At 36.7% G+C, this 26,674-nt stretch overlaps 1 protein-coding gene across 1 annotated transcript in view; it reads right to left on the bottom strand.

Moving 5' to 3' along the window:
• Positions 1-26,674, bottom strand: part of LOC133992869 (ephrin type-A receptor 6-like) — a 160,260-nt gene that overhangs the window by 89,526 nt on the left and 44,060 nt on the right. The gene's annotated exons all lie outside the window — the stretch shown is intronic.

Genomic DNA, 26,674 nt, shown 5'->3' with positions numbered 1-26,674 from the left:
GTTGTAGTGTACATTTATAAGTGTTTCCCCAGATCCCTACACAGTAATTTAAATATGGTAATATTAATGAGTTGTAAAGTATGTGGAGTGATCTGTGGTCCAGGAAGTGTTTTGCCTTACTTAATACTGAAATGCTGCGTGACAGTTTGGTTTGTACATGTTTTATGTGAGATTTCCATGTCAGTTTATCATCCATAATTACCCCAAGAAATTTATTTTCATGTACCCTTACAATATCTACCCCATCTACTTGTATATGAACGTTATTACTTTTACAATTCCCAAATAGCATGACTTTTGTTTTATTGAGATTTAATGACAATTTGTTTCTATCAAACCATATCTTTATTTTAGACAGCTCTATTGCAAGCATCTCTAGAAGATCTTGTAAATTCCCCCCTGAACAAAAAATATTTGTATCGTCAGCAAATAAAACTAATTTTAATAACTTCGAAACCCTGCAGATGTCGTTTATGTATAAAATGAACAGTTTTGGACCCAATACTGACCCCTGGGGGACACCACAAGTTATGTCCAAGCATGATGAAGTACAGTCCCCCAACTTCACAAACTGTTTCCTGTTCTGTAAATAACTCTTCACCCAGTGTAAAACTATCCCCCTGATCCCATACCGTTCCAGTTTATTGATTAATATGTCATGATTGATTGTGTCAAAAGCTTTTTTGAGGTCAATGAATATTCCAATTGCGTACAGTTTATGATCTATAGCATTTGCAATTTCCTCAACTGACTCCATTAATGCCAGTGATGTTGAGCTGTTAGATCTGAATCCATATTGACTGTCAGTGAGAATTTTATGTTTATCCAGGAACTTGTCTAATCTATTGTTAAATATTTTTTCTAGAATTTTTGAGAATTGTGGTAGTAAAGAAACAGGCCTGTAGTTTGTGAAGTGGTGTCTATCCCCAGTTTTATACAGCGGCACAACTTTTGCTATTTTCATTTTGTTTGGACATTTACCGGTTTGGAATGACAAATTACAGATGAAAGTTAATGGCTTTGAAATCCCCTCAATGACTCTTTTTACAATATTCATGTCAATATTATCATAGTCAGTAGATGTTTTATGTTTACAACTTTTTACAATATCAATTATTTCCTTTTCTTCCACTGCTGTGAGGAACATTGAGTTTTGATTCCTATCTATAATACTGTCATTCCAATCCTGAGATGGGCATGGATCTGGGATTTTTTCTGCCAGGTTTGGTCCAACATTTACGAAGAACTTATTAACTATAACAGACACTTCTTTTGTTAAATGCTTTCCCTTACTGACTCTCTCCTTCCCTTAGGCCCTGTTTTATCCTACCGTGCTGCGTTCCAGACCAGTCTACCATTCATCATCTGTACACCAGTTGCCCCTCTTGAGTTCTGCAAATCACGTGACCCTGTTCCTTAATCCCTCATCAAGCCACATTCTGTCCATGGTTTTCTCATTAAAGCCCACACATATCAGCCACTCTCACATACCAGCTGCAAAATCATCTATGTTGCTTCTCTGCCATTATGTTTTAGCTATTGCTTTTATTTAACTTAATAAAAATCTCTCTTTTTAAAGCAATTGTAACAATAATAAATACAATCTGTCAGTACTATCCCTGCCCCTGTTCCTGTAACTCTGCCTGTTTGTGCCCTGCATTACAACTTCAAAATGTAAATTTAACTCATCATTCCTTTCAATGAGGAATGGGGTGGGACATGTTTGCCTTCGGTTTCTTACTGATCAAGTATTGTTCAGTCTAGTTGAACTTTGACCTACTTTTTTAAAAGAGTGGGTGGGATTAACATTCAAGAAATATGTTATGTTTTGTTTTAGTTAATAGGAATCCAAAGTGAAAAAATACAGGCAGCACAGCACAGTGAGGTTATTTTTTTAAATAAGCTGTATACAACGTTTTGTATTTCACAACTGTTGAAATAGTGTTGTTAGATAGTGTTGTTAGCCTGTTATTTATCTCAGTTTTTGCCCACACTGTTCCCTGTTCTTCCTGTGTTTTGTCACACTGTATGAGAAGCAAAATCTGGTGTGTTTGCTTGTTTGGACTACATCCAAACAGCCAAACTGTAAGTCTTTTCATTGATTCAAGCTAATTTCCTTTACTGTAATTTAACCTGCTCTGCTTGTGTGAATGCATTTGGGATCTGTGCTCTGTTGCCTTAGTATCTCACATTGACTTCACATTATTACACTTCACTAGTGTAGTGCTGTGGAAAGGGTCAGTGGGAAGTGTATTCTAGTAAACACATTTGCAATCTTGTCTGTTAGTGTGTCTCTGCACCCAGTTTGTGTCTTCTCAAATCATTGTGACAACAATTAAATTTTATATTAGTATTTTAATCATTGATTATTCTATTATAATAACACTTTTGGTGCGTCAGATTTATGTTGCTGTGTAACATAAATTGCTTTGTACTCATACTTTGTATAAATAGTGTATATTTGGTCTCACAAACTGCGCATAAAAAACCCAGCACATGCACATGATACAAGCACACAGAACACTATCCATGAGCGGAAAAGTATTTCTGCTCTGTGCGTACTGTCCGGTGAGCACAGGGCTGTGATGAGCACAAGTTCGACCCTCCCTACAGGCTCGCAACTGCTCAACACTCGCTCACTCTTCAAATTGACTTTTGAGACATTTAGCAGCTGATCATTTTATTTACCACTTACATATATGAAAAATTGTTAGACATCATAGCAAAAGCCTGTTTAACCCACTTTCAGATCTGTGCAACCTTTATTTTGTTCATGAAAACAGAAAATAGGGTAGTTTTACTGGTATTGCCCATCCAGACCACATTAGACCTGGGATGTATTCCAGAAAGCGGGTTTAGCAAACACTTTGAGTTTGTTAACCCTGAAATTTGGGAAACTCTGGGTTTTCAGTTAGAGAAAGAGAGCTAACTTAAACTCTTGGTCAGTTACCATGGTAACTCACACTGAGAACCAAACTTGCTCAGTGGCAGCTTTTCTTCAGGTCCTCTTAGAGCCAGACACGCTGTTTAATTTCCTCATCCATTCAGTCCCCATCAAAGCATGTGTTGAAGCGCATTGATTAGCTGAGGCTGATTGGATATTAGTTTGTTACTCAAGGACTATCTAAGAGTCTCATGTTCTACTTCTGAGGCATCCAAACTACCTCACATCTGTTTTCTTATCAGTTAATCTAGTGACTACAGCAGGCTATATGATGCAGTAACTACTAATCCCTCATGTACATTACACACTAATGTCGGCAGAACTGGTCTCAGGTACAATGCACCTTTTAAATGGAATGAACTGCAAACTGCCCTAAAACTTGAGTCTTACATTCCTCTCAGACATTTGAGAACTTTATTATCTGATATTTTCTATTATTCTTGTACTGTTTATATGATTTTTTTGTTCATTGTGTAGTTGTGTTGTTTCGGTCTGCTGATTGTGTTCTTGTCTTGTGAATTGTTTTTTGTTTGCAGGTCTTGTTTAGAAAAAAAGATCTTAAGTTCAATGAGACTGATTAAATAAAGATTAAATAAAAAAAAATAAACAAAATCAGTCATTTCTTTGAACAGAGATTTTTGCCTTCACATTCAAATATTATACAGCGTGATATCACCTTCAGCTCACAATAAAAAAAAACGTATGCATATTCTTTTTTTATAACATTGTGACTCTGTGCACACGACACAGCTGTCAGTTCCTGCACTGAAAAATGATGTGTGATCTCTGTTTGAATAAAAAAAAATAGGTATGAAGCTTTAGACACGTAGGCAGGATCAATGAATAATTATCTCTATCACTCATGATGTGATTGGTTGCACTGAGGGTAGATCATACCTAATTATATTGGAGATTATATGTTAATATTGAGTGAGCAGCTCTTCAGACATGATACATATACACATTATAACTGGATCAGAGTGTGAGTCATGTCTCTATGTCTTTGATCTATATATTTTTATATCTTTGTATTTTTCATCTTCAGTTGCTTTTTCCCCTGTCAGATTAAAGCAGAACAAATATATATGTAATGTAGGCTACAGCTTAGATTCCACTTTATCATCCATTACGGAAATGTAATTCTGGTAAATGATGAATTGATGGACACCACTGAATACTTTACAGTGTTAATTTATTGAGACTTCTCCAGCTCTGACTTAGGCTCTTTTTTTTGTTTTTTTTGTTAAAGATAATGTGCAACGTCCACATACACATGCATTAATATCTTTCCATCCACTGAATGACGTGCTAACTATTGCTGAGTAGTTGTGCACACAGAGCAGAAATATTCCCTCGCAAAGATGCTTTTCTGCTCACAGACATTGTCCTGTGTGCATGTATCACGTGCACGTGCCTGTTGTTTATGTGTGCGGGTTTTGAGACTAATTAAGCACCATATCCATACTCTGCAGGTATGTTAATTAGAGCGACAACAGAGACACCTTGCACTACAAGAATAACCAAATGTGTTTCTTCCACCATAATTTGGTAGTTTTCACTTAAAAAATGTATATTTTTGACATCCAGCGCAGTAAAATGTAAAAATGACAATGGAATTTCACATTTTTAAGAGAGTTAAATGTGAGACTGGAACGCAGAGAGAAACACAGGGGGAAGAAAGAGCAAATTAACCATTATAAGTAAGAGCCACTTTTCATCAAAGACGGTGCTGGATGGGCTCATTCAGGGGCAACCATCACTTATCATTGACATTATCACAGACAAATCTTTTTATGGACTTTTCAGAGGTCAGCTTCAGTGATCCCATAATAACAATGTTTATAGCAGCATAGAAACAGTCTTGCTCCTAATTAACGAACAGAGTAGTAAACGTCTCAAAAGACATCCGTTAACTCTGAAAGAGAGCAGAGTTCTTGTCTAAATCTTACCTAGAAGATGAAAATGGTGGCTGGTACAGGCTTCAGGGTTGAATATTAAATGTTGTTTTTATAGTCTGAGCCGGACCACTGACATAATTTCCTGACTGGCTCCAAGACCAACTATATATACGATATCTCTAATAAAGACATAAGACATAAAGTAAATTACATAAATCTGAGTTTTTATCATTGGCTAGTGGCAGGTGGTGGGACTACCTTTACCTGTTGCTGAAGTCATTCAGTATGTGTGCGTTTGGTGATTAACTACAGTTTAGGACACAACTGCTGTGGGTTCAGATGTATTTGGTCACAGTAATCACATAAGTAAGTGTTTTAGTAAGTGTGTAAGTGATGTCTTAACAGTAAAACACCTCACTTGAAGGCATGTTTCCTTTGCTCTCCTTGTCTTCATCTGCTCCCCTTTGAATAGTGTTTCCCTCCTATTAAAACAGTGCTGTACCATTCATCAACTGATTTAAATGCAATGACTGTAGCCTATTATTGTATTTACTGATGCCAACCCCTCCTTCCCTATGTTTGTTTGTTTGTTTAAGTATTGTTTGTATTGTATGAAATAATAATAAAACGAAAAATGATTTTAAAAAAACAAAAAAACAGAATTAACCTAACACTTAATTACTACTTGTGGCAGCAGATGCTGCTGTTCCTGCTGCTCCATTATTATTACCAATTTGATAATAAGTAGATAACAAAATTCTACATAGCTTTTAAGAAGGTGGACTACATGTTGCTGTTGCTCTACTACTTTTTACCAATTTAGCTTAACTTTTTTCTCAACTTTTCCTCAAGTATGTTTACATTGCTTCTCTTTCTCTTGCTCCAACACAGACACCTGTAGTACGCTCACTTCAAATCGATTCTAGATTCTTGATTAAACAAATGGGGGGGTTTCCTTTGTCCACTGAACTATAATATGATACATAACTAGCAGTTAATCTGTGTTGGAAGCATCTTAAAGTCACCTTTAAGCACCATTGCAGGGCTATTGAAATGAAATGACTGTGGGCTGAGTTATTTTCTTCACCTGACCAGTGCTGGTTAAAGTTTTGTCAGTTTTGTGAGATGTGGTGTGTGTTGGTTGGTTGACTCGTTTGTTAGTGCTGGAATTCGCTGTTAGTTGTTGTGAATACTTTATAACCCATCACCCAAAGCTCATTACTTAGTACTAAATCCTAATTTTAGAAGCTGAACTATAGCCTAACTATGGCATGTGCACACTGGACACCATCTGGATGCTACACTGCCCTCATGCTTCTTCTTTCAGTTTCGTTCATAATTATAAAAAACATTTTTGGAATGTGTGAATCAATTCAGAATCACAGATGGTAAGAGTCATAATACTTATCTTCATCCTTTGTGAGTGGATTTTTTCACTAATGTATGCTAATATGTTGTGAACAATAAATATTGAGGCTGTGAATAGATTCTGTGATTCCACTGTGAGACATTTCTTGGATAAAAGAGCCCTATGTGATCTTGTACCTTTGTTTACATTTTGGCACATCCTTATTATAGAATTTAATGTTACATTTACAAGAAAGCAGTTCCTAAATAGTACAACTATTTATTCACTGCCTCTAAAACAGCTTCATTGCATTTACATTTATTCCACTGTTTTCATTTTTTCTAAGTTTATAATTAAATTAAGATCACAAGACTATATACCTCTTGAATAAGACAGAATGTGTGTCAATGTGTGTATGTACAGAAGCCTAATGACTTTATTGTAAGGTGTTATGAAGATTAGCATGACTTAGCTCCAAACTTTTCCCTCACTCCCAGGCTCGCTTCTGCATGATTGATGCTGATTGTGGTTTTAACACGCTGTTAAATCGACAGCAAATCGTCTTTAGCAGAGGTCGCATTAGCATAAAGGCCTTCTTGTGGAAAATAAACAACGGCAATGTCTTCTCAAAAACAGCACAAACAAAAGAGGGAGATAATGACATGGCAGCCCTTTAGTAACATCAACAACCTAATGGAACTGGAGTGAAATTAAAATGGATCAGTCAGTGTAAATGCCTATGGTGATGCTGTCTCTCCCTCTCTATTTCTCTCTCTGCTTTCCACTTTCTTCTCACAGACTCATGAAAAGAGGCTCATATTCAGTCACATGAATAAGCAAAATATTTACAAGTGCGGGAAAATACTGGTATATTACACATGCACCATGAGCATATGCATTAAGATTTGAGTCCTTTTTTTCCCCTCCTGTGAGACAAGCAGGCTCTTGAGCATCGCTCATAGACATAAGAGAGGAAGAGAAGCGCCCTGTCATTTGTTAACATAACTGAAGGAGGGAGCAGAACAAATCATAAAAGCCTGAAAAGCTTTGAAATAATTATTACAGGTATACTCCTCAGATCTATAATGTAGCCAGCATATTTAAAAAAAAAAAAAAAAAAACGTGTACAGCTATATTTCTGAGAAGCGGCTGTTGATATATCCACAAATGCAGCATAGTTGGTGAGAAGTGAGAAAATCGTGCCATTACACCGTAAGTGCGTAGGGGTTGTATGTATTTAGAAACCACTTTGTGAAAAATTATGAGAACAAGTGCAGTTCTGACTGCCAAATCAGAAAGAGAGGGAAGACAACAGAGTGCATCTTTGCTTCATTACTTGAGTCTACTGGCTATCTCTAGGTGAAGCAAAGTTAGAAGAATGGACTCATGTACCTGTAACCTGTCATTTTACACAAATAACTGGCATCTATTAATGGTAAAGACACAATAAATTAAATTGAAATTATTTTAAATGTCAGCAAAATCATTTGTGTGAACAAAGTTGTGGTGCTAGAAATTAAAATTAAATTTAAATTTGAATGCCAATAATTTCATATAAATCTGCTCATTAAAGTTTGGTATATTATAATGAACAATTTTGTTCATTGTCTTTGCTGTAGATGAAACTGTTTATATGATGGGCATGGCATCAACAAGTTCAATTAATAGCCTCTGTAAGTGCCAATGAATGAGCCACAGGGTGGTTCGTCAGGCTAGCCAATGAGGCAGGTGGAATAGGGAAGTTCTGACCAATGCAAGTGCAGGAGATAGACGCTCAAACATGCACACACCTGCTAACTAAACTTTACAAAAAAGTAATGTCTGGAATGAATAATAACACCCTGTCTCCTAGAAATGATGTTTATATACAGCTAAATTATAACAGCAAAGTGGTTTTGTCAGAAAAAAAATGCTTGCTGAATTAAGTTTTCTTTCAACATAATGAAAAAAAGTTGTTAAGGAACATAACAGAGTGAAATTCTCAGAGACAACAACCATAGTTGTTTTTTCCCACCAAAATATCCCATCTTGAAGCACAATAACCACTAGTAGACACCACAGCATTATTAAACTTTTGATGGTTATTTTTAGGCACTAGCAGCACTATATTTTTATTCTCTACTAGCAGGAAAACCAGGCCTGCAGCATCTATAGGAAAATATCAATTTTCTTTTCTTTAATTTCTTTTCCTAGCTCATATAGAGCTCATATTTTTTCCAAGCTCATATACAGACTCCTTGTGTGATTATCCAAGTTTTTGAAGATCAATTTACTGTTGCTTTTTGCCTCATTCAGTATATTAAGATAAAAATGAGATTTAGCTCATTTTAGCTCCTGGATAACTTTGTTCCATAAACCATTATATATCAGCATGTCAGTGTCTCCTCTAGTTTTAATTGGCTTCCTTAGTGCAGCATCTCTAGATTTCATCGGTTTCCACACATTTCCATTAAACCACAGTAAATTGTTTTAGTTTTAGATTTTATCTGTATCCTCACATTAAATCCCTCCCTTACAGAGATGATTGTGGGAGTAAAAGTATCACAGTCATTGTCCTGATTGTCAGGGGACAGTTACATCATCCCAGTTCAAGCTTTTGATTTCACTGACAAATTCTTCCTTCTTTGCTTTGGGTATACACTGAAGGATCATTGTTTTAGCTGCTGTGGTCTTATATCTATTTTTAGTCAGTTGTTTTTGCATATAGGGTTTGGTTATGATCTGATCTGAGCCAGTGATTACATTTTAACTTTTAGTTAACCTTTCTGGTTTGTTTGTTGATCAATGTGTGTACTAGTACATTTTGCATTCCTAGTTGGGCTTTCTACTAATTGCTCCAGAGTAAATTTCTCTGTGATAATTTTTTGTTTTATTCTCCCAATTCAAATTAAAATCTTCAACATTTTGTTTTCTAATCAGACCTGTGAAGGGAATGATTCATTTTGCTATTTTGTCCAAAAAGAGCTTCTCAGGGTGAGAAAACTGCATGTGTGCATAAGTTTGAGTGTGTGTGGGTGAGGTGAAGTGAGCGAAGTGAAGAATATGAACGAGTGGGTGGAGACGGTGTGCATGAAGGTAGCTTAAGTATTTGCAAGCATTTCTCTCTCTAACTTACAGCCAAATCACACACATACATGACTTGTTTGACTTAAAGATGATTTTCTGTTTCTCTGTTTATCATTTCATAGCAGATTCCAATGTTGTGTTTGGAATTTCTATGTATCTAGATAAAAAAAGGAAAACATTAGACCTCCACAAGTATTTCGTCTCCACTGCAGCTCCAAATATGTTAATGACTATTAGCCAACTTTAACCTTTTAACTATTCATAATCCTGAATCATATTTCTTTAACTTGATCAATGTATAAGCAACAAAAATAGCACTATGATAGGAACAAGCAATAAAAAAACAATAATATTTGAACATACATGTACTGAGCTGAATAAATTACTTTTTTCTTTTTTTTTTTTAAATTATTGTAACATTATAATTGACATGACTTCAGGATGAACAAGTAACTTTTCCTCCTGAAAGAGTGAACTACCAATATATATATGACCATGTCTCCTGCTTCGGGTGGACTGTAAGACTACAATCTTTCGCTAATCTAACCAAGTGCTGAGAGTCCATAAACATTAACAAAAAAAAGTTGCTGCTTTATGCTTTAAATACAATGAGAAGATGGCACTGCATGGGTGAATATTGTAAATATTGAAACAAATGAATACAGTCAACATTTAGTAAATCTATTCAATATCAACATTTTGCAACTGGGCAGACATGTTTTCTCATATGCTGATAATCCTGGCAGTATTATATTTCAAACTGAACACATTTTCTGTTTCAAATTAGTATATAAACTTAAATCCTACAATAGAATAAAAGGTTGGTGTGTGCTTTCAGAGGTGTACAGCCACATGCATATAAGCAATTTTGAGGATTGTGCGTGTCTCAGTGTTTGTCAGTGTGTGTGTTCGATAATAGCTTCTTTCTGCTGCTGTAAGAGCCAAATGTTGAGAGTTGAACTTACCCTCAGGCTCAGCTTCCTGGCATGTAATGCAACACACTTGGTCTGCTGTGGCTGTGCTGATTCTCCAATGGGATATCAGCTCAATTTCACCTGAACAACACAATGCACGGTGAGGTATCTGAGACTGTGAGTGCTGATGTCTCTGTTATATAGCTGAGCTAAGATAAGTAAGACTTTTCACCTTGTGTTCGCCTGCTGAGCTTCTTTGGATAGGAGGACATATACAACCACTGAAGCGTTAACATAATATTTCTTCAACCAAGTACACTGGGTAAGGATTACGGCAATATTCCATTATAATGGGAAAATTGAAATGTCACAATCAAGCTGCCTCTTTGAAAACCAAAAGAATAAAAACGACGACTGGCAAAACTTTAAAATTAATATTCAGAGTCAACAATGATGAAACTGATAATCCTGTGATTTTCCTTCCATGAGTGTCAAGTGGGTCACAGCTAATCATGTGCAAGTTAACATCAATACTAATCAGTTGTTTTTCAAAAGTAGTTCATTTATTTTTCATTATTTTTGTTTTGATAAACAGCCAGTATTGGCACTACAACTGACTACAACAGGCAGAACAGCATATGGTCTGTCTCTCTTTAAACTTTTAACACTAAGCACACACCTATACAGCTACTTTGATCTGGCTCTGGGTGACGGCATGTAGTGCTGGCACAGACCACCTCCACACAACATAAAAAAACATCTTTTACACCAAAGCTTTTTTTTTTTAGGGCCGAGTGAAATCCTTTCCATACATACAATTACAAAATCAAAGTGAACATGAAAACAAAAACAACCAAGCATGATCAGCCTTAATATATGTTAGATAGTCTCTGTGTATATGATTTGATGATTTGTTTGATAGTGAGAAAGAATAATACATAATAATAATAATAAAACATAGCATTGGTGTAGTGGCAGAACGCTATGTGAATGCAACAGTTCTGAATTTACAACATACTACAAATTAAAAACACTGTTGTAAATTGAAAGAAGTTTTTTTTTTTTTTTTTTTTTTTAAATTATCAACACTATTACCTCACTTCTACTACCACTACTTCTACTACTAATCATAAATCCTCAAACATATTGGATTGTATTAGAGGTGAACCACATTCACTGGATCAAAACTAATGTTTAATAAAATGCTCTCATTTGTAGGCATATAATCCCAATTTACACACACTTCCACTTCCACACACAGATGAGCAGGCAGTATATCCTTTTCAGATAGCTCTCTGATCTATAGAGTGTAATAGTGTTTAATAAGGCTGACATTACGTTGGGATAATCCCACTCTCTCATGCACCGACACACAACCAATTCCATTTCCACTGCCTCAGCTGTTTTCTCTGCACTCCAAAAGCTCATTTCAAGAAAAGAAGGCTGGGGCACAAAACGAGGCCTCAAATATCAATTACCACTGATGGGAAAGAAGGAGAAAAAGCTGATGGATGCTACATTTCCTGAAATCCATTGCTATTCTATTAATTTTAGTTTAATATATTTTTTTATAATAGAGTGATAACAGCATATGATGATGAAATATTAATACCGATTGGCTTAATATGAGACCAAAGAGTGGCAAAAATGCAGAGCCTTCAAAAGGTGTGTGGACATTTGTGTGTGTTTATGTGTGTGTATTTATACTTGTGGGTGGACAGAAGCAAACAACAGTTTCATTGGATTTGCATGCAGGGAGGTTTCAGGGATAATTCTGTTTTCGGTTTTGAGTTGCATTAGTCATTTTCATGAATTTGTTTTGAAATATAACAAGGTTTTGCAACTTAGCCTGTGTGAGATGCCAGTGAGACAAGGATAAATGTATTTATGTACTTTTCAAACACAGGAGAAATTGAACACATTCAAAATGCACACACCAACTATTTAGTTACAAAGAGGCATACTGACTTGTGTGCGGAAACAAAAAAGGACCCGAGTCCTGGAGAAAACTGTTTTAGCAACTAGTAGCATCAATACTAAAGGCAGCTTCAGCAGACTTCACCAGATTTGACATGCGGGACAACAAGGAGAAGAGGGCCAAATGACCTGATAGGTGTGCTTGGCTCATAGCTTTTAAGCATGTCCGGCATTGTGGGACAAGGCAATTCAGTGCAAAGACAAGCAAAATAATCCTAACGCCAATTCTAAGTACTTGAAAAAGATGTATTGTTTAGGGAACAGGAGTAATGTGCTCTCTTCTTTAGCCCCTGTCAAAACTCCCCATAGTCTTCTGAGGTTGGCAATTATAGTAGTTTGTTTTATAGGTTATAAAAGGCTACAGATCTGGCTTTGGTAAAAAAAAGCCTCTTATTTCTGCTGTGTGATTTAAATCCCTGTGCCACTTGTACCGATTTGTCCTGGAAACTTGAGGTCAGATCAGGAATGACACAGATATTTCTAATTTCATTTGTAGTTTTATGAGACAAGGAGACAAAATGAAACTCAAGTTCCTCCTTCTTTCTCTCAGCACCAAAGGATCTCACCTCTGTTTAGTCTGTGTTCAAGAGATGAAAACTGGAGCACACCCACACTAGTGTATGTCTGTTAGTGTATCAATGGGACAAATAATTATGTTAATGAACCTCATGTTTCAAAACAGTATATGTCTGGAAGCATGTAGAGATTAAATGGAAAATACAATGTGTACAAAGTCACAGTTGCACTCAATAAGACAAAATATATTTTTTTCAGTGGATCAAAAGTGAGCTGGGCCTCTTTACTAAACACAGCATGTCATGTGGCTACATTACCATCTGGTCTGCGGCAGCTACTGTTCAGAAGTCTGCTTCTCTGTTTCTCCCACAATGGTTGTTTTTGTCAGTAAGATAGGTGGATTTTGGTGTGATATTGTGAGCCTATGAAGAAACTCTTGTTCTTTGATTCTGATGCACTGACACTTTTTGTTATTGTTGAAGATTCAGACCAATAAAAGGGGAATAATATGCACATTTCCAGTTCTATATTTTTTGATCTGGGTATGATTTACAGTAAAAAAAACGAAAAAAAAAAACCTCTCCATATTTATCTTATACTGACCCTTTATGCACCCCGTCAGTTAGTTCCTGTATCTCTGACATTTGCAGATGACACAGCCGTCATCTGCCTCATCCGAGACGGTGATGAGTCTGCATACAGATGGGAGGTTAAAAAGCTGGCCCTGTGGTGTGGTTGCAACAACCTGGAGTTGAAAATGCAAAAAAACTGTGAAGATGACAGTGGACTTCAGGAGGAGCACCCCATTGCGGCCCCCCTGTCACCATACTCAACAGAACAGTGTCTGTCAAATTATTAAGGAATCCACAGCCAATCCTTCTGCTATCACTATAGTTTGTTTTCTGCTCCTGGTTGAGGTAATAATGTTGTTTTAGCTGTGTGTGCTCGGGAGTGGGTGACTTGTCATTGTGGTTTTTTTTTTATTGGGATATGTGGTGTAGTGGTTGACTGAGGCAGCTAGCTGTCTCATTAGCTGGGGAGCTAAAATCTGCAGGATGTTAGCACTCGGATAGCACTGTTTTTATTGTGTTATGTTGTGTCATTATGGTGGTTGTTTGTTGATGTTACCAGGAGAAGGGCAAGGCACTCAGTAGTGCACAAAAACATCACATCCTTTGGGTTTTTGCAGAAAATTCAGCCCAGGCCTTTCACATAGAAAACAATGTACAGGTTGTTGCACAATGGTCAAGTTTTCTATGCCATACTGAATAGTGTGCAATATCAACAAGAGGACCTGTGCACGTCAAATATATAGTTGCCACCAAGAAAAAATCTATATAGATTCATAAAGTAAAACTACAAAATGGTCATCAAAAATGAGGTGAAGATACAGTGAACATGGCTTTTGTAATCATTTAGCACAGACTCAGTCTTCTGTTTTACATGTAAACAGCCATTGATCAAAACAACCCGGATTTAATGCATCTTGAGTTACAGCAATGGAGAAATGTTATACAAAAAGTGATTGCCATAATATGTCACCTAGTTGAAGGAAAGGAGGGCAAGTAATATCACATAATGATATAAAGGTGCCGTCCCTCAGCAGTCAATTTCAAAATGAATAATATAATAACTAATTGGAGATAAAATAATTGATGAAATAGTCAGAAACGTTGAAGAACTGAAGAACTTTTCCATCCTAATGGACTGTACTCCTGACATTAGCCACACTACAAAACTCTCTGTTGTCTACTGCGGGACATCGGTTGATGCATCTATCTCCGGACATTTCAAAGGATCCTGCTCCACTTAAGCATTGCAGACTCCCATAGACAATCCTACGATAATGGGAGCAACATGATGAAGCAAATATTGCAACTGAATGAGAAGGCACTGCACTATGTGTCCCATGCAGTAGACACACTCTTAATCTGGTTGTAGCAGATGCAGCCAAATCTTCAGTTGTCTCCATATCCTTCTTTTGTGTTCTCCAGAGATTGTACAATCTTTTTAGCTGCTCTGTGCAACGCTTGACAGTTTTATAGGAACATGTTAAGCACTTAACAGTAACTTAACAGTAAAAAGCCTGAGTGTTTCTCTTGAAACACTTAAAAAAGAAACAAGCACAGTGAGAGTATATCTGGACAATTTCAGGGAAAACAGATTTGCTGCCTCTCAAACTGATGCTAGAGACATAGCAGAAAATTTAGAGATTGACACGACCTTTCCTGAAAAAGTATATACTGTAAATAACAGAAAACCAGAAAAAGCTTGATGTGGCCCCTTTAAAATTACTGAACACAAAATTTGTATAAGGAGGACAGTTTCAGTGACAAGAATAAAATATGAGGCTCATCGACATGTAAACACAAACACTTTCACTGCCCTATGGCTCTATAAGTGAATAGGGAGAGATAAGGTGTGTATGAATTAATCAGCTCTTGGTGTATTACTTTCAATATTCTCTTGATCTCTCCAAAGCTGGCTCAAAGTCTGCACACAGCTCGGGCTTTTACAAATCTCACCGCTGTCCCCAGTTTGCGTAATTAGTTTAGTGTTATTGCATTCGCATGGAACAGAGGGTGTAAAATGTGTTATTGCTTTTTAACTGAACACAGTGGGTAAACTAATGTGCTCAACATGATCAATAAATCATATCTGAGCACATCAACTCCCTGCCAACTGGAAAATGAAGCAGTGGCTGGTCCTCTGCATGCATATGAAATAAAGGTGTAAACAATGTGTGTGTGTGTGTGTGTGTGTGTGTGTGTGTGTGTGTGTATGTCGAATATAATTGTTCATTTTGTGCATGTATACATTTCATACACCTTGTTCAATGTAATGGGTACATTACTGTGCCTCTGTTTGTTTGTACTGTGTGTGCTTATGAGTGTGTGTGTATGTGCATGCATGCGCATTTTAGAAAAAGGTTCCTCACATCAGTTTCTTAAATGATACAAAAACAATACCTTTTAAGAGCAATGCCACATGTTCTTCACACCCTCCGTGTATCTGCCTTATAAGACTTCTCATTGCTTGTCCTGTGCTTCTCTCCTCCCGCACTGTGGGTGGCTAAGGCAGTAAGTCCTCTTTGTAAAGGCCTCCTGCAGTTCGCTAATCATACTGACCGCTGGCTACCAAATTAAGGCTGTCACTGCCACTGCTGGAAACTGTAGGCCCCAGCAATGTGGCTTCCAGTGGTTAAATGGATCCACCACAAGGGGCTGTTCCTAACAGTCCGTCATACAGATATTGCTTCCATCTGAAGGCTTTGTGAATTCAATTTTGGGTAAAATGTATTGTTTCCTCACCAGATCAAAGATTAGAGTCATAATCAAATACATACGGTAAGTTACATTAGTGTTAGGCTTCAGTCTCTTGTTCTGGTTTCTGGATAGTGTTCATCGACAGGTTTTTCACTCAGGAGGCTACATCAACAAACTGTGAATCAAGTTTTTCATTACTTTTCCTCCTTCCTTTCAAAATGTCAACTTCTCAAATAAATCCTCAAATAACTGTTCTAGCTAAAATCCAATCTGAAATATGAGAGTAGACAATGTAAACAACACATGGAGCAATATAAGCAACAACCTCAGCAACCAAGGTGGCAGAACGGACGGCTGTTTATGGACATGTGTGACAAGCCGGTGTCAGCTTGTTGGGATGATTAAAAAAAAAGAAAAGCAAAGCATTCAGAGCTGATTGAAGCCTGGCCTTGTGACCTTTAAGCATGTTAAGTATAGATAATCAACATCATAACAGAATATATAAATGACAGAAAATCACTTAAAGCAGAATATGTCCCCTTTAATAATGTAGTATTTGGGTATATTGCATTGAAAGTAAATTCTAAAGACCAATAACGAAACAAACAAGATAAGACTGACAGAATACCGGCATACGATAAGCTACATTTTTATGCCTTCCCACAAACCCCTGAAGGCAACCGCAGGAAAGTATTTTCAAAATCAGTCCTTGATATATAAGTGCATCCCAACTTTGACATTTTTCTTATTTCAAAGTTAAAATTACTCTTTGTAATTTATAAGTTTTGGAAAATGTTGCAAAGGCAATGCCAAAAATATAAAACAGATTTGATTAGGGAGATCTGATAAGCTATAAATGGTTGTTGCTGAGAAACGCTGAAAAGCAGCAGAAAATATGTGGAGAAAGATAGAGCAATTATATGACAACGATCCCTGGCAGAAGTGGAACTGAGGTCAGAGGTCAGCTACATGTGCCTTAGCTTGTTAGACAGTCATCACTCTGAAGCTTTTGTATACATTTTGTTTTCAGCAACATACAAGTGGTCATATCAGTTGTAATACAAAAAGAGGCAGACTTAGGAGCTGAAAGTGCACATATGAACTGATTCAAGAGCCAAATATAAGGTTGTCTCTTTTTCAGATGCTTTATTACCGCGATATGTCTAGCTTCACACTGCAGGGAACTGCTTTTTATTCATTTGAGTTTAGTCTATTTGTCATAATGCAGCTGTGATGCTGCTCAAAGACTGCATAATAAAGTTTAACAGTCAAAAGGCTCTAGGGCTAAGTTTTCCTTCCAGTAGACGTACAGTAAATCAAAATAAGCATATTGAAATCATTTTAAATTTGTTGAATGTGCAGCTCTCCAACATGTTCACTGAGCCAAAAAGCTCCCTTGAGCCAGTGACTGAAACTGCTATGTTTAAAAAAAAATAGAGAGAGAAAACACTGAATATTCTATGATAAAGAACTGGGGAGTTCATCTGTGAATCACAGCATAGTTAACAGTAGCTCCACCTCTAAATAAAATGCAAATATAAGACACCATTGTTCGGTAAAGGGATTTAATTAAGTACATATCTGTGTACCCTTGCAATTAAACCCCAGTGGAGTCCTCCAGCAGTTCAAACATATTAGAAAAACACCTCATGTCAGAGGATGATGCTGCTGCCCATTAGCCTATCCACAGGCACATAGAGAGTATAGAGAAGAATAAATATGGTATAAAGCTTAATTTCTGTTTCAAGCAGCACTTGGGCTGCAATTGGATGTGTACGTTTTCAGCATTATTGCTATAGGTCCAATGTAATCCGAACAACACAAAATGTGGGTAAGCCTTTGGCACATAATAGCACCAACATGCAAACACTTATGAACACATTAATATGCCAACACAGAAATACACAGTTATATTTAAAAATATTGTACCTATATTCTATATCCACCACCCACACACACACACTGCAGGAGAGTTACAAAATGAAAACTCCCAGGCTATCTTCTCTTCTGTCTCCATCTTAAAACACTGCTTAATGACAGAGCGGGGGAGAAGAAGATTTTAATTAGCCAGCAGAGGAAGCTTCATTAAATCTCTCTGCCGGCCTCCTTCGCCCTGCCAGGCGCTGTCCTGACACTAAACTCTCAGTGCCATTAGGTAGGACTACATAGTGACAAGAAGAAATCAGATAATACCACTCAGTTTGACACTGCTGATGATAGTTTGGTAATTTTCTTGATACAATATAAAAGGATGTATATCTTTGGATTGTCAATGCTGTTAATTTAATTGTGTTCTTTAGCTATATACAGTATGTGGGCATGTTTTTATCCATGATTAGCTGTTAAAAAAGCACCTGTTCATAAAAGGAACTTAATAAATATATTTGTTTTAAAAATTAAAAACTAGTACAATGTAATTAATAATTAAACAATTCCTATCAATGCTGTTTAGATTGAATCCCATATATGAGGTCAAATCTGTGTTTTCTGTTTTAAATTGCGTCTTTTGCAAATTCAAGTTTATGTGACAAAAGGGTTCATGACAATCATTCATCGTTCACAATTTTAACATTTCTATATCTATATATACATGAAAAGGTTTCAGGCATTCAAGGTAACGAGGATGTTTGAAAAATGAATAGTTTTCTTTCTATCAATAAGCTTCATACAGAGTGCAGTAAAGAGAAAAAAACTTAAATTAAATCAATTAGCATGTGACTATGCTTTGGCTGTAAAAAAAAAAAAAAAAAAGCACCAGTTCCCATTGGCACAGTTTTCCAAGGTACTTGGCAGTTGGGTTGTTCAAAGCATTTTGGAGAAGTTGCCACAGTTCTTCTGTGGATTCAGGCGTCTCAGCTGTGTTGTCTCTTCATATAATCCCAGACTGATTTGATGTTGAGATCAGAGCTCTGTGAGGGCCATTACATCTGTTACAGGACTCCTTCTTCTTGTGCCTTTATAACTCTGACTGCATGTTTGTGTTCATTGACATGCTGTAGAATAAATTAGGGACCAATCACATGCCTCCCTGATGGTACCTTTATGATGAATGAGAATATAAGCATCTAAAATGCCTAAAATGTTTGCACAGTATTGTGCATCTGTGGGACTTGACATGATGCAACCAATAATTTGTGTTGACAAAATTATTTTTCTCTCAACAAACAGTGCTCATACACTAAAAGGGATTGTCAGTGTTTATATCTCAAAAGACAAAATGTCTCAAGACCACCACCATTTTTGACACAACTCTGGAAATTAGTTGTCTAACAACTTTATATTTTAGCAAAAAAAAAATTATATATATATATATATATATATATATATATATATATATATATATATATGTATTACGTATGTATATATATATATATATTTTTTTTTTTTTTTTTTTTTTTTTTTTTTTTTGCTAAAATATAAAGTTGTTAGACAACTAATTTCCAGAGTTGTGTCAAAAATGGTGGTGGTCTTGAGACATTTTGTCTTTTGAGATATAAACACTGACAATCCCTATTAGTGTATGAGCACTGTTTGTTGAGAGAAAAATAATTTTGTCAACACAAATTGTTGGTTGCATCATGTCAAGTCCCACAGATGCACAATACTGTGCAAACATTTTAGGCATTTTAGATGCTTATATTCTCATTCATCATAGAGTACCATCAGGGAGGCATGTGATTTATATATTTTTTTATATATATATATATATATATATATATATATATATATATATATATATATATATATATATATATAAATAATATATATATATATTTATATATATTTATTTTCCAGTTATGCTGATTGAAGTGTAAGTTTTGAGGATGGCCAATTAGTGAGCAAGGCTGAAATAGCAAAAAAAAAAAGTTCAGCAGCGGAAAGAGGACAAGCTGTTTGAAGAGGGGGATGAGTAACAGCCAAATTAAAAGAGTAAACAACTCCTATATGCTCACAAACACACACTCATACATAAATATGATCCAATCTACCTCTTTGCTCTGAATGTGATTCGATAGATAACATAAACAGCTTCCACATCTGTTAAGGAACACAACTACACACACACTTTTCCTTCTCCTCCTCCTCCCATAATCCTGCCTAGTTTCTATTCCTCTGCCAGCTATCACAGTATATCACTTTATCCCTCCCTCAAAGCTCCCAAGAGACGAGGGTTACAGAGAGAAAAGTGAAATGAGAAATTCCCATTGCCACCTAATTGCATGGCCAAATCGATCCCGTAATAGATTCCTTCTCTCTGACATCGAGTCTCACTGACAGCACTATCAGACAGACAAATCAGAACACTGACTGTGTTTCTGTGTGTGTGTATGTGTGTGTGTGTGTGTGTGTGTGTGTGTGTGTGTGTGTGTGCATACGTGTGGGCTGCTCTGCCTTCAACATGGCAGGCTCTGGGCATCGCGACATCTGTGTGATTGCTTAGAAATGAGAGAAAGGCAGATTGAGGTTTTGCAATACTCACTTCAATTCCTACCGTTTTGTTGGAGATGAGCTCAAATGTGAGCAATCCATTACAAAACAACAAAAAGAAAAAAAAAAGAAAATGGATATATGAGATGGAAAGTGTGGAAGCGCTCAGTCAAATATGCGCTGGAGGAATACCTTATGTAGAATGATGTGCAAATCCAGATCTAAACAGTTTCTTTTTCAATTGTGTGTAGAATCTATAAGCAAGGTCCAACTGATTTAGGGGTTTTAATTATGTGTTCTATCAAAAATCTTATCTATTTAATGACTTGCTTGAATAAGTAGTGCCAGTGGTTTATATTGTGACTGGCCGGTTATTGAGACAGTCCTTACCAAAATTACAGTATTTGTTGAAAACTGTATGTTCCTGAGAGATATGTGGCCAGAAACATAGCTAAATGTTGGATGCTGGATGTGTAAATATGTTTTCTAACACATCTGCCACAAGTTTAATATATTTCAGTGTATTGTGCTGTGTGTGTATACTGCACATTTAACACTAGAACTCTTCAACTTTTCAATTGTATGTTACAATGTTTTAATGACATATTAATGTCCACCAGTCTTTATCTGTTTCTAAAACAATGTTGTGTAGCACCCCTTGATTCTAGATAAAAACATTTATAACTATAACCTATAAAATGTACCCACATACGAAATGCATTTATTTCTACATGGTTTATGTTTAAACATTCTAAGTTGCTAGGCAACGACATCTGTTGAAATGTGTCATCTGACAACGTCAAGTCATAATTAAATTATATAAATGGCAGGAGAATGACCTACAAAAACAAAACAAAACAAAACAACAAAACCTTCACCAAGTGCCTGAAGTGCAGGAAAGCTGTCTGGAGAAAAATGCAGTCAAGGTGCTGAATGTCTGCTCAAAGTGTGTTTGAGGAACATGTAGTTTTCAAATAAAGATGAGGTGTGCTTATTTTTTGTTCATCGATTAATCATTTTTGTTTTGCCATGTTACTGTTTGTTTTTATAAGCTATTATGCCTAAATTGCACATTGCCTTACTTTGTTTTCATTAGTGGAACACCACTTGATGTATGAGGACACACAACTGTCATGAGCTGCCCTTTCGTAACAAGCTACAGACAGCTGTGACTCTAACAAACGCCTGTTTTCCAGCAGATGAGCACCCAAACAGCTGCAAACCATTTCAAGCAGACAGGGATGTGAAACTCTTACTTGTAACCCAACCAAAGCCATTGTTCTTTTCTCTTCTCTTGCCTGCTCGATCTCCAAAAGAGGCTGAGGTTTCCTCTTCCTGCTCTTTGGAGCAACCTCCTTGAATGGATCCCACAGAGAGACTAGAGACCTGTGCTCCTGCTTGTCTCCTCAAGCCTACGACAGGAAGCCTTTTCTCTTCCCTGGAGAGCACACTACAGATATGAGGAAATTGCCTGCATAAAACTGACCAAGGTGCCAAGAAGCACACAAAGTGTGGCTCTATGCTCTTTCTCTCTCTGTGTTTCGCTGTAAGAAACAGTTGAAATGAGCAGGACACAATAAAAGAACTCTGTTTCCCCTGGGAAAAAACAATGTTGAAACCATAAGCTTTGAACTGTGCAACAATGCTGTTGAACAACGCAACCAACCAAAGGTTTCCTTTTGAGGCTACAACAACTTGGCATAGAGGAAAAGCATTAGAAATACAACATTTATTCACAGATATAAATGAAAACTGTTTGCTAATGTGAAGTTGCTATAATGTATTATACTAGTTATGTTTCCACACAGTATACAGCACATTAGGATAGGGTGTAAGTTAGACTAGACTGTACCTGTATCCATTGCTATTTTCCATCCTAACAAAAAAAGTACAATAGTTTTACCATTTACCTAATTTGATAATTAAAGTAATTAATGTTATTCAAATTGGGAATGGGGCTAAGACACAAGGTTTTAACAGTGTAAGTCAGAATTGCAGTTCTTTTAAAAACTGGAGCATGTGCAAATAAGAAAGATGGAAATACATTTGATTTGACGCTTCAATTAAAACATTAAAAAGCTTGCATACACTTCTGAGGATTTCCAGTCTACTGTCAAGTTTGGTAAGGTGCCATGCAGACTTCAGTATTGGTTCATGAGGTAAAAATAACACACATCAGTCAACCTTAATCATGAACTGCACAAATAAGTGTAAAAGCATGTTTAAAATTCTATAAATCTAAGAAAAGCATTAGACCTTTGCTTTGATGTTCCTTGCTGGTTAGTCTAGTTTCAAATGACTGACCACTTATACAATCTGCTGGATGTCAACCATAAAAAAGAGGCAAAAAAAGGGCAACCCAGGGAGGAAAGAGACTGGGAAATACAACACATGCTGGCGTAATATGAGCCTAGTGGAAAAGATGCATAAAAAAACAATGAAAACTATTGAAAATACAGCCTTAAACAGAATTATTCGCTAAATGTGTTTTGAATTTATTTTGCCATGTGATGGTTTAAATGAGTTCACATCCGCAAGTGTCAATCATTGCATATTTTGAAGGAAGCTCATACAATCAACAAGTATTCAACATTTTTCTGATGTTTAATTAAAGACAAAATTATCCTAGAAAGTGATGGTAGAAACTGATCAAACTTGCTAATTTAGTGGTATATCAGCAGAATGAAATGAAGCAAAATATTTATCTACCTGTATATATAAAGGTCAATGTTCTGACCCTAATGATACGGTATGATTTTAAACATAAATGTAACAAAATCATAACATTTCAGGTAACATTCATTCATTCCACACTTCAATTTCCCCAAGGTTGTAACTGTTATCATCAGTCTAGATGAGAAAAATGAGTCTCAGGAAATCATGATGTTACAATGTCAACAAATCAAGATGTGATTTTGTGAACACAAATAACTGAATTATTACCTGGCCCCACTGCCCATCCTAGTCTCTCCCTGGAGGAGAGATCAGTATCAGCTGAATCAGTGCAGGTGTGCACACACACACACATATACCCAGTATGAAATAAAATTATTCCTTTCATATCCCCATACATGTTGGTCCCAACTCACTTCTGCACCAGTGCAACTGAGAGACTGAGAATGTGTGTGTGTGTGTGTGTGTGTGTGTGTGTGTGTATGTGTGTGTGTGTGTGTGTGTTTTTGTGTGTGTGTGTGTGTGTGTGTGTGTGTGTGTGTGTTTCCTCTGTTGTCTGGAGCTTTGAAAACAGTAGCTGCAGGTATTTTTCACTTACAGTGCCATTTCTGTTTAACTCGGGTTGATTGAAAGGAGACAAAGAAAAAGAAACAGCTAGAGAGAACCATGGTAGCCAGTTAGTGGCCTCTTCATTGATTCTGTGTGTGTGTGTGTGTGTGCGTGCGTGTGTGTGTGTGTGTGTGTGTGTGTGTGCGTGCGTGTGTGTGCGTGCGTGTGTGTGTGTAAGAGACAGCAGACAGACGGCAGTTGGGTGCAGAGGTTTCGGTCTGACACCCTGGGGTCTTCTAGCGCCCTTACACCCACATACTGTTAATCACTGCCCATGATCCTGTCCTGCTGCTGTTAACACTCAGGAGGAAGGGGCTCCTTTTACAAACTTATCTTAAGCCATGCGGTCATGCACAGAGGCCTGGGGCCAGACGTGTAAATCATGCGTATGCACAAAAGAGTATTGAGTGTTCTCACAAACAGAAATTGGCGTCTGTAAAAAAACTAAATAAATTTGCCATCCTCACGCTTAACACCACGGCTACTATGAGATAACTGAGATGAGAGGGATGCAGCAGACAGGAGGATTTCAAAGACAGAGATGTATTAATAGATTTAAGATGTATCGATTAGCAACAGCTATATCAACAGCATTACTGTAGCTGGGTGAGCATAATCACTTATAATTTACATTGTGATGCATTTTGAGTGAAGGACATGAAAGTACTGCCTGTCAAAAAGGAAAGTGGAATGTGAAGTGATACTGTGACACCTTCTCTTACAATAATGAATCAAAGTTAGGCCTTTTTAAACTTTAATAACACATGCTTTATACTGTCTTTAGATTAAAACACAAAAAATAATGTCTATAACACTGTAAAGGTGAAGGCAGAGTGATAGTCATCTCTTTTTTATATTGACTGTTTTAATATTTTAGAGATATGATACAGAAATCATATATAATATATGGCCGTATTGGATATATATCACGTTATAAAATCTTCATATATTACTATCTATCATCAACATGTAAAATGTAACAGTCATAAAGTCGCAAATTACAATTCTCAGTCCTATTGTGCATAATTTACTAAATCATAATTGTGTTATTTGTATTTTATTGAGTTTGTGTTGCATGTGTTTTCCTATAGTACAAAAAAGTGTTCAACTTTTTCAAAATGTCTGGAATGCAGCTCATTAAATGAATGTCAGAAAAGGTGACGACACTAAACAGTATAATTGTAAACACTGTGATCGTTCTTTTTCACCGGCATAACTTTATTACCTGCTGTCACTCTGAATAAAGACAAGGAGAATGCTTCAGTGATGGAGACACAGGCAGATCAATCCCCCATAAAACAAGCTGTATTGGTTTATAAATCAGGTCTCCAGTCTCTGCCTCTGGCTGCTCAATAAGCATATATCAGCTTTAATGTAAGGAGTGGGATGAGCTGCCTACTAGCTGCAGCTGGTGATAGATAATAAGCATGCACAACCACATAAGTATACACACACACGCATCTCTCTGTAACTGTAACTGTTGGCCTTTACTGTGTATAAAAAGCCACTTTGTATTTTTGGAGGTTATACTCTGCGAGTTTCAGATTAACCACGCATTTGACTAGTTACTGAAGCCTAATGGTGCAATGTTACCATTACAAAGAGTAATGACACTTTGAAATGGCTGCACAAAAAGGCAATATTCTACCAACTGATTTGTAGCCAAGCACTACCACTTCATTTGCAACCTCAAATTGTACATGGGCGGAACCATGAACTCAAAGTGTACACAAAGAGAACAAGAATGTACAGCATGGGCTTTGACCACATTCCGTTCCGTTTATTCACCTTTCCATTTTCTTCCATCGAAATACCATTCCTGTTCATTGACTGAACACAACACGATTCCTAACTTTAAATGTGATGTCTGAATTATCCCACGGATGGCAAAGGGGTAAATGGACTGCATTTACATAGCACCTTTCTAGTCTTCCACCTGCTCAAAGCACTTTTACACCACAAGCCACATTTACCTATTCACAGACACATTCATACACTGATGGCAGGGGCTGCCATGCAAGGTGCAAATCTGCTCATCAGAAGGATCTAATCATTCATCGCACATTCATTTAGTGATGGCACAGCCAATTAGGGATTCAGTATCTTACCCACAGACACTTTGACATGTGAAATGGAGGAGGTGGGAATCGAACTGCTGATCCTCTAATTACTCTATCTCCTGAACTATAACCGCTGTTTAAACCAATGAGATCAGATTTCTGTACGTAGTGGAATATCGCCATTACTTGACTCACTTGGCAATACAAACAGACATACATAGTAGTATCGCAGTGTGGCTGCCAACATTCAAGCTTGACAGATGCTGTTTATTTGTTTAACATGTTGGTGGCTACAGACATATTCCTGTCTGCTTTACATATAGGGAAGTTATACACAGGCCATTACATGTGCATTGATTTGCATTACAATTTTATTGTGGATCACATAAATTTCAATTATCGGGATAACTGAATATTCTCACACGAGTGACTTGAAAAAGCTTTCTAGCTCATGTAATGGGAATTCTTATTATTCATCTTCTCTGATACAAATGAGTAACTATGTCATATGATTAGGTGTATGTGTGTATCATAGTCTGCTGATTGAGTGAACATCATTGGACATTTAGTGAACATCATGTATGTTAAAATCTACTGACTAACTATTGCCCTGATTGTACAACTCATTATGACGTGACTATTGTGCTTACATTGTTCTGATGGTAGAACAAGGTCATCCTTTTACAAGATAATGTATTGTATATAATCTGACAACTTCCTCTGCTCTGGGCTCATTCATGCCATCTCACACTTGAGACAGCAAGGAGTCCGTCTGCAGGCGACCAAATAAACTCTCAGAAAGACAACAAACAACTTTGTGCTTCTTAATATAAAATTGCCAGAACACTCACTAACATACAGTCCTTTATTTATTTCCTGATTTGTTTTACATTGCCACAAGGAGGAGTCAGCATCTTTCTAATCACTCCAAAATTCTAATTCTAATCCATCCTGTGTTGACTATTGCACATGTAG

Source organism: Scomber scombrus, chromosome 13, assembly GCF_963691925.1.
Source record: "Scomber scombrus chromosome 13, fScoSco1.1, whole genome shotgun sequence".
Taxonomy (NCBI): Eukaryota; Metazoa; Chordata; class Actinopteri; order Scombriformes; family Scombridae; genus Scomber; species Scomber scombrus.
The sequence above is the reverse complement of the archived record's forward strand: the minus strand, read 5'-3'. Positions and strand labels throughout refer to the sequence as shown.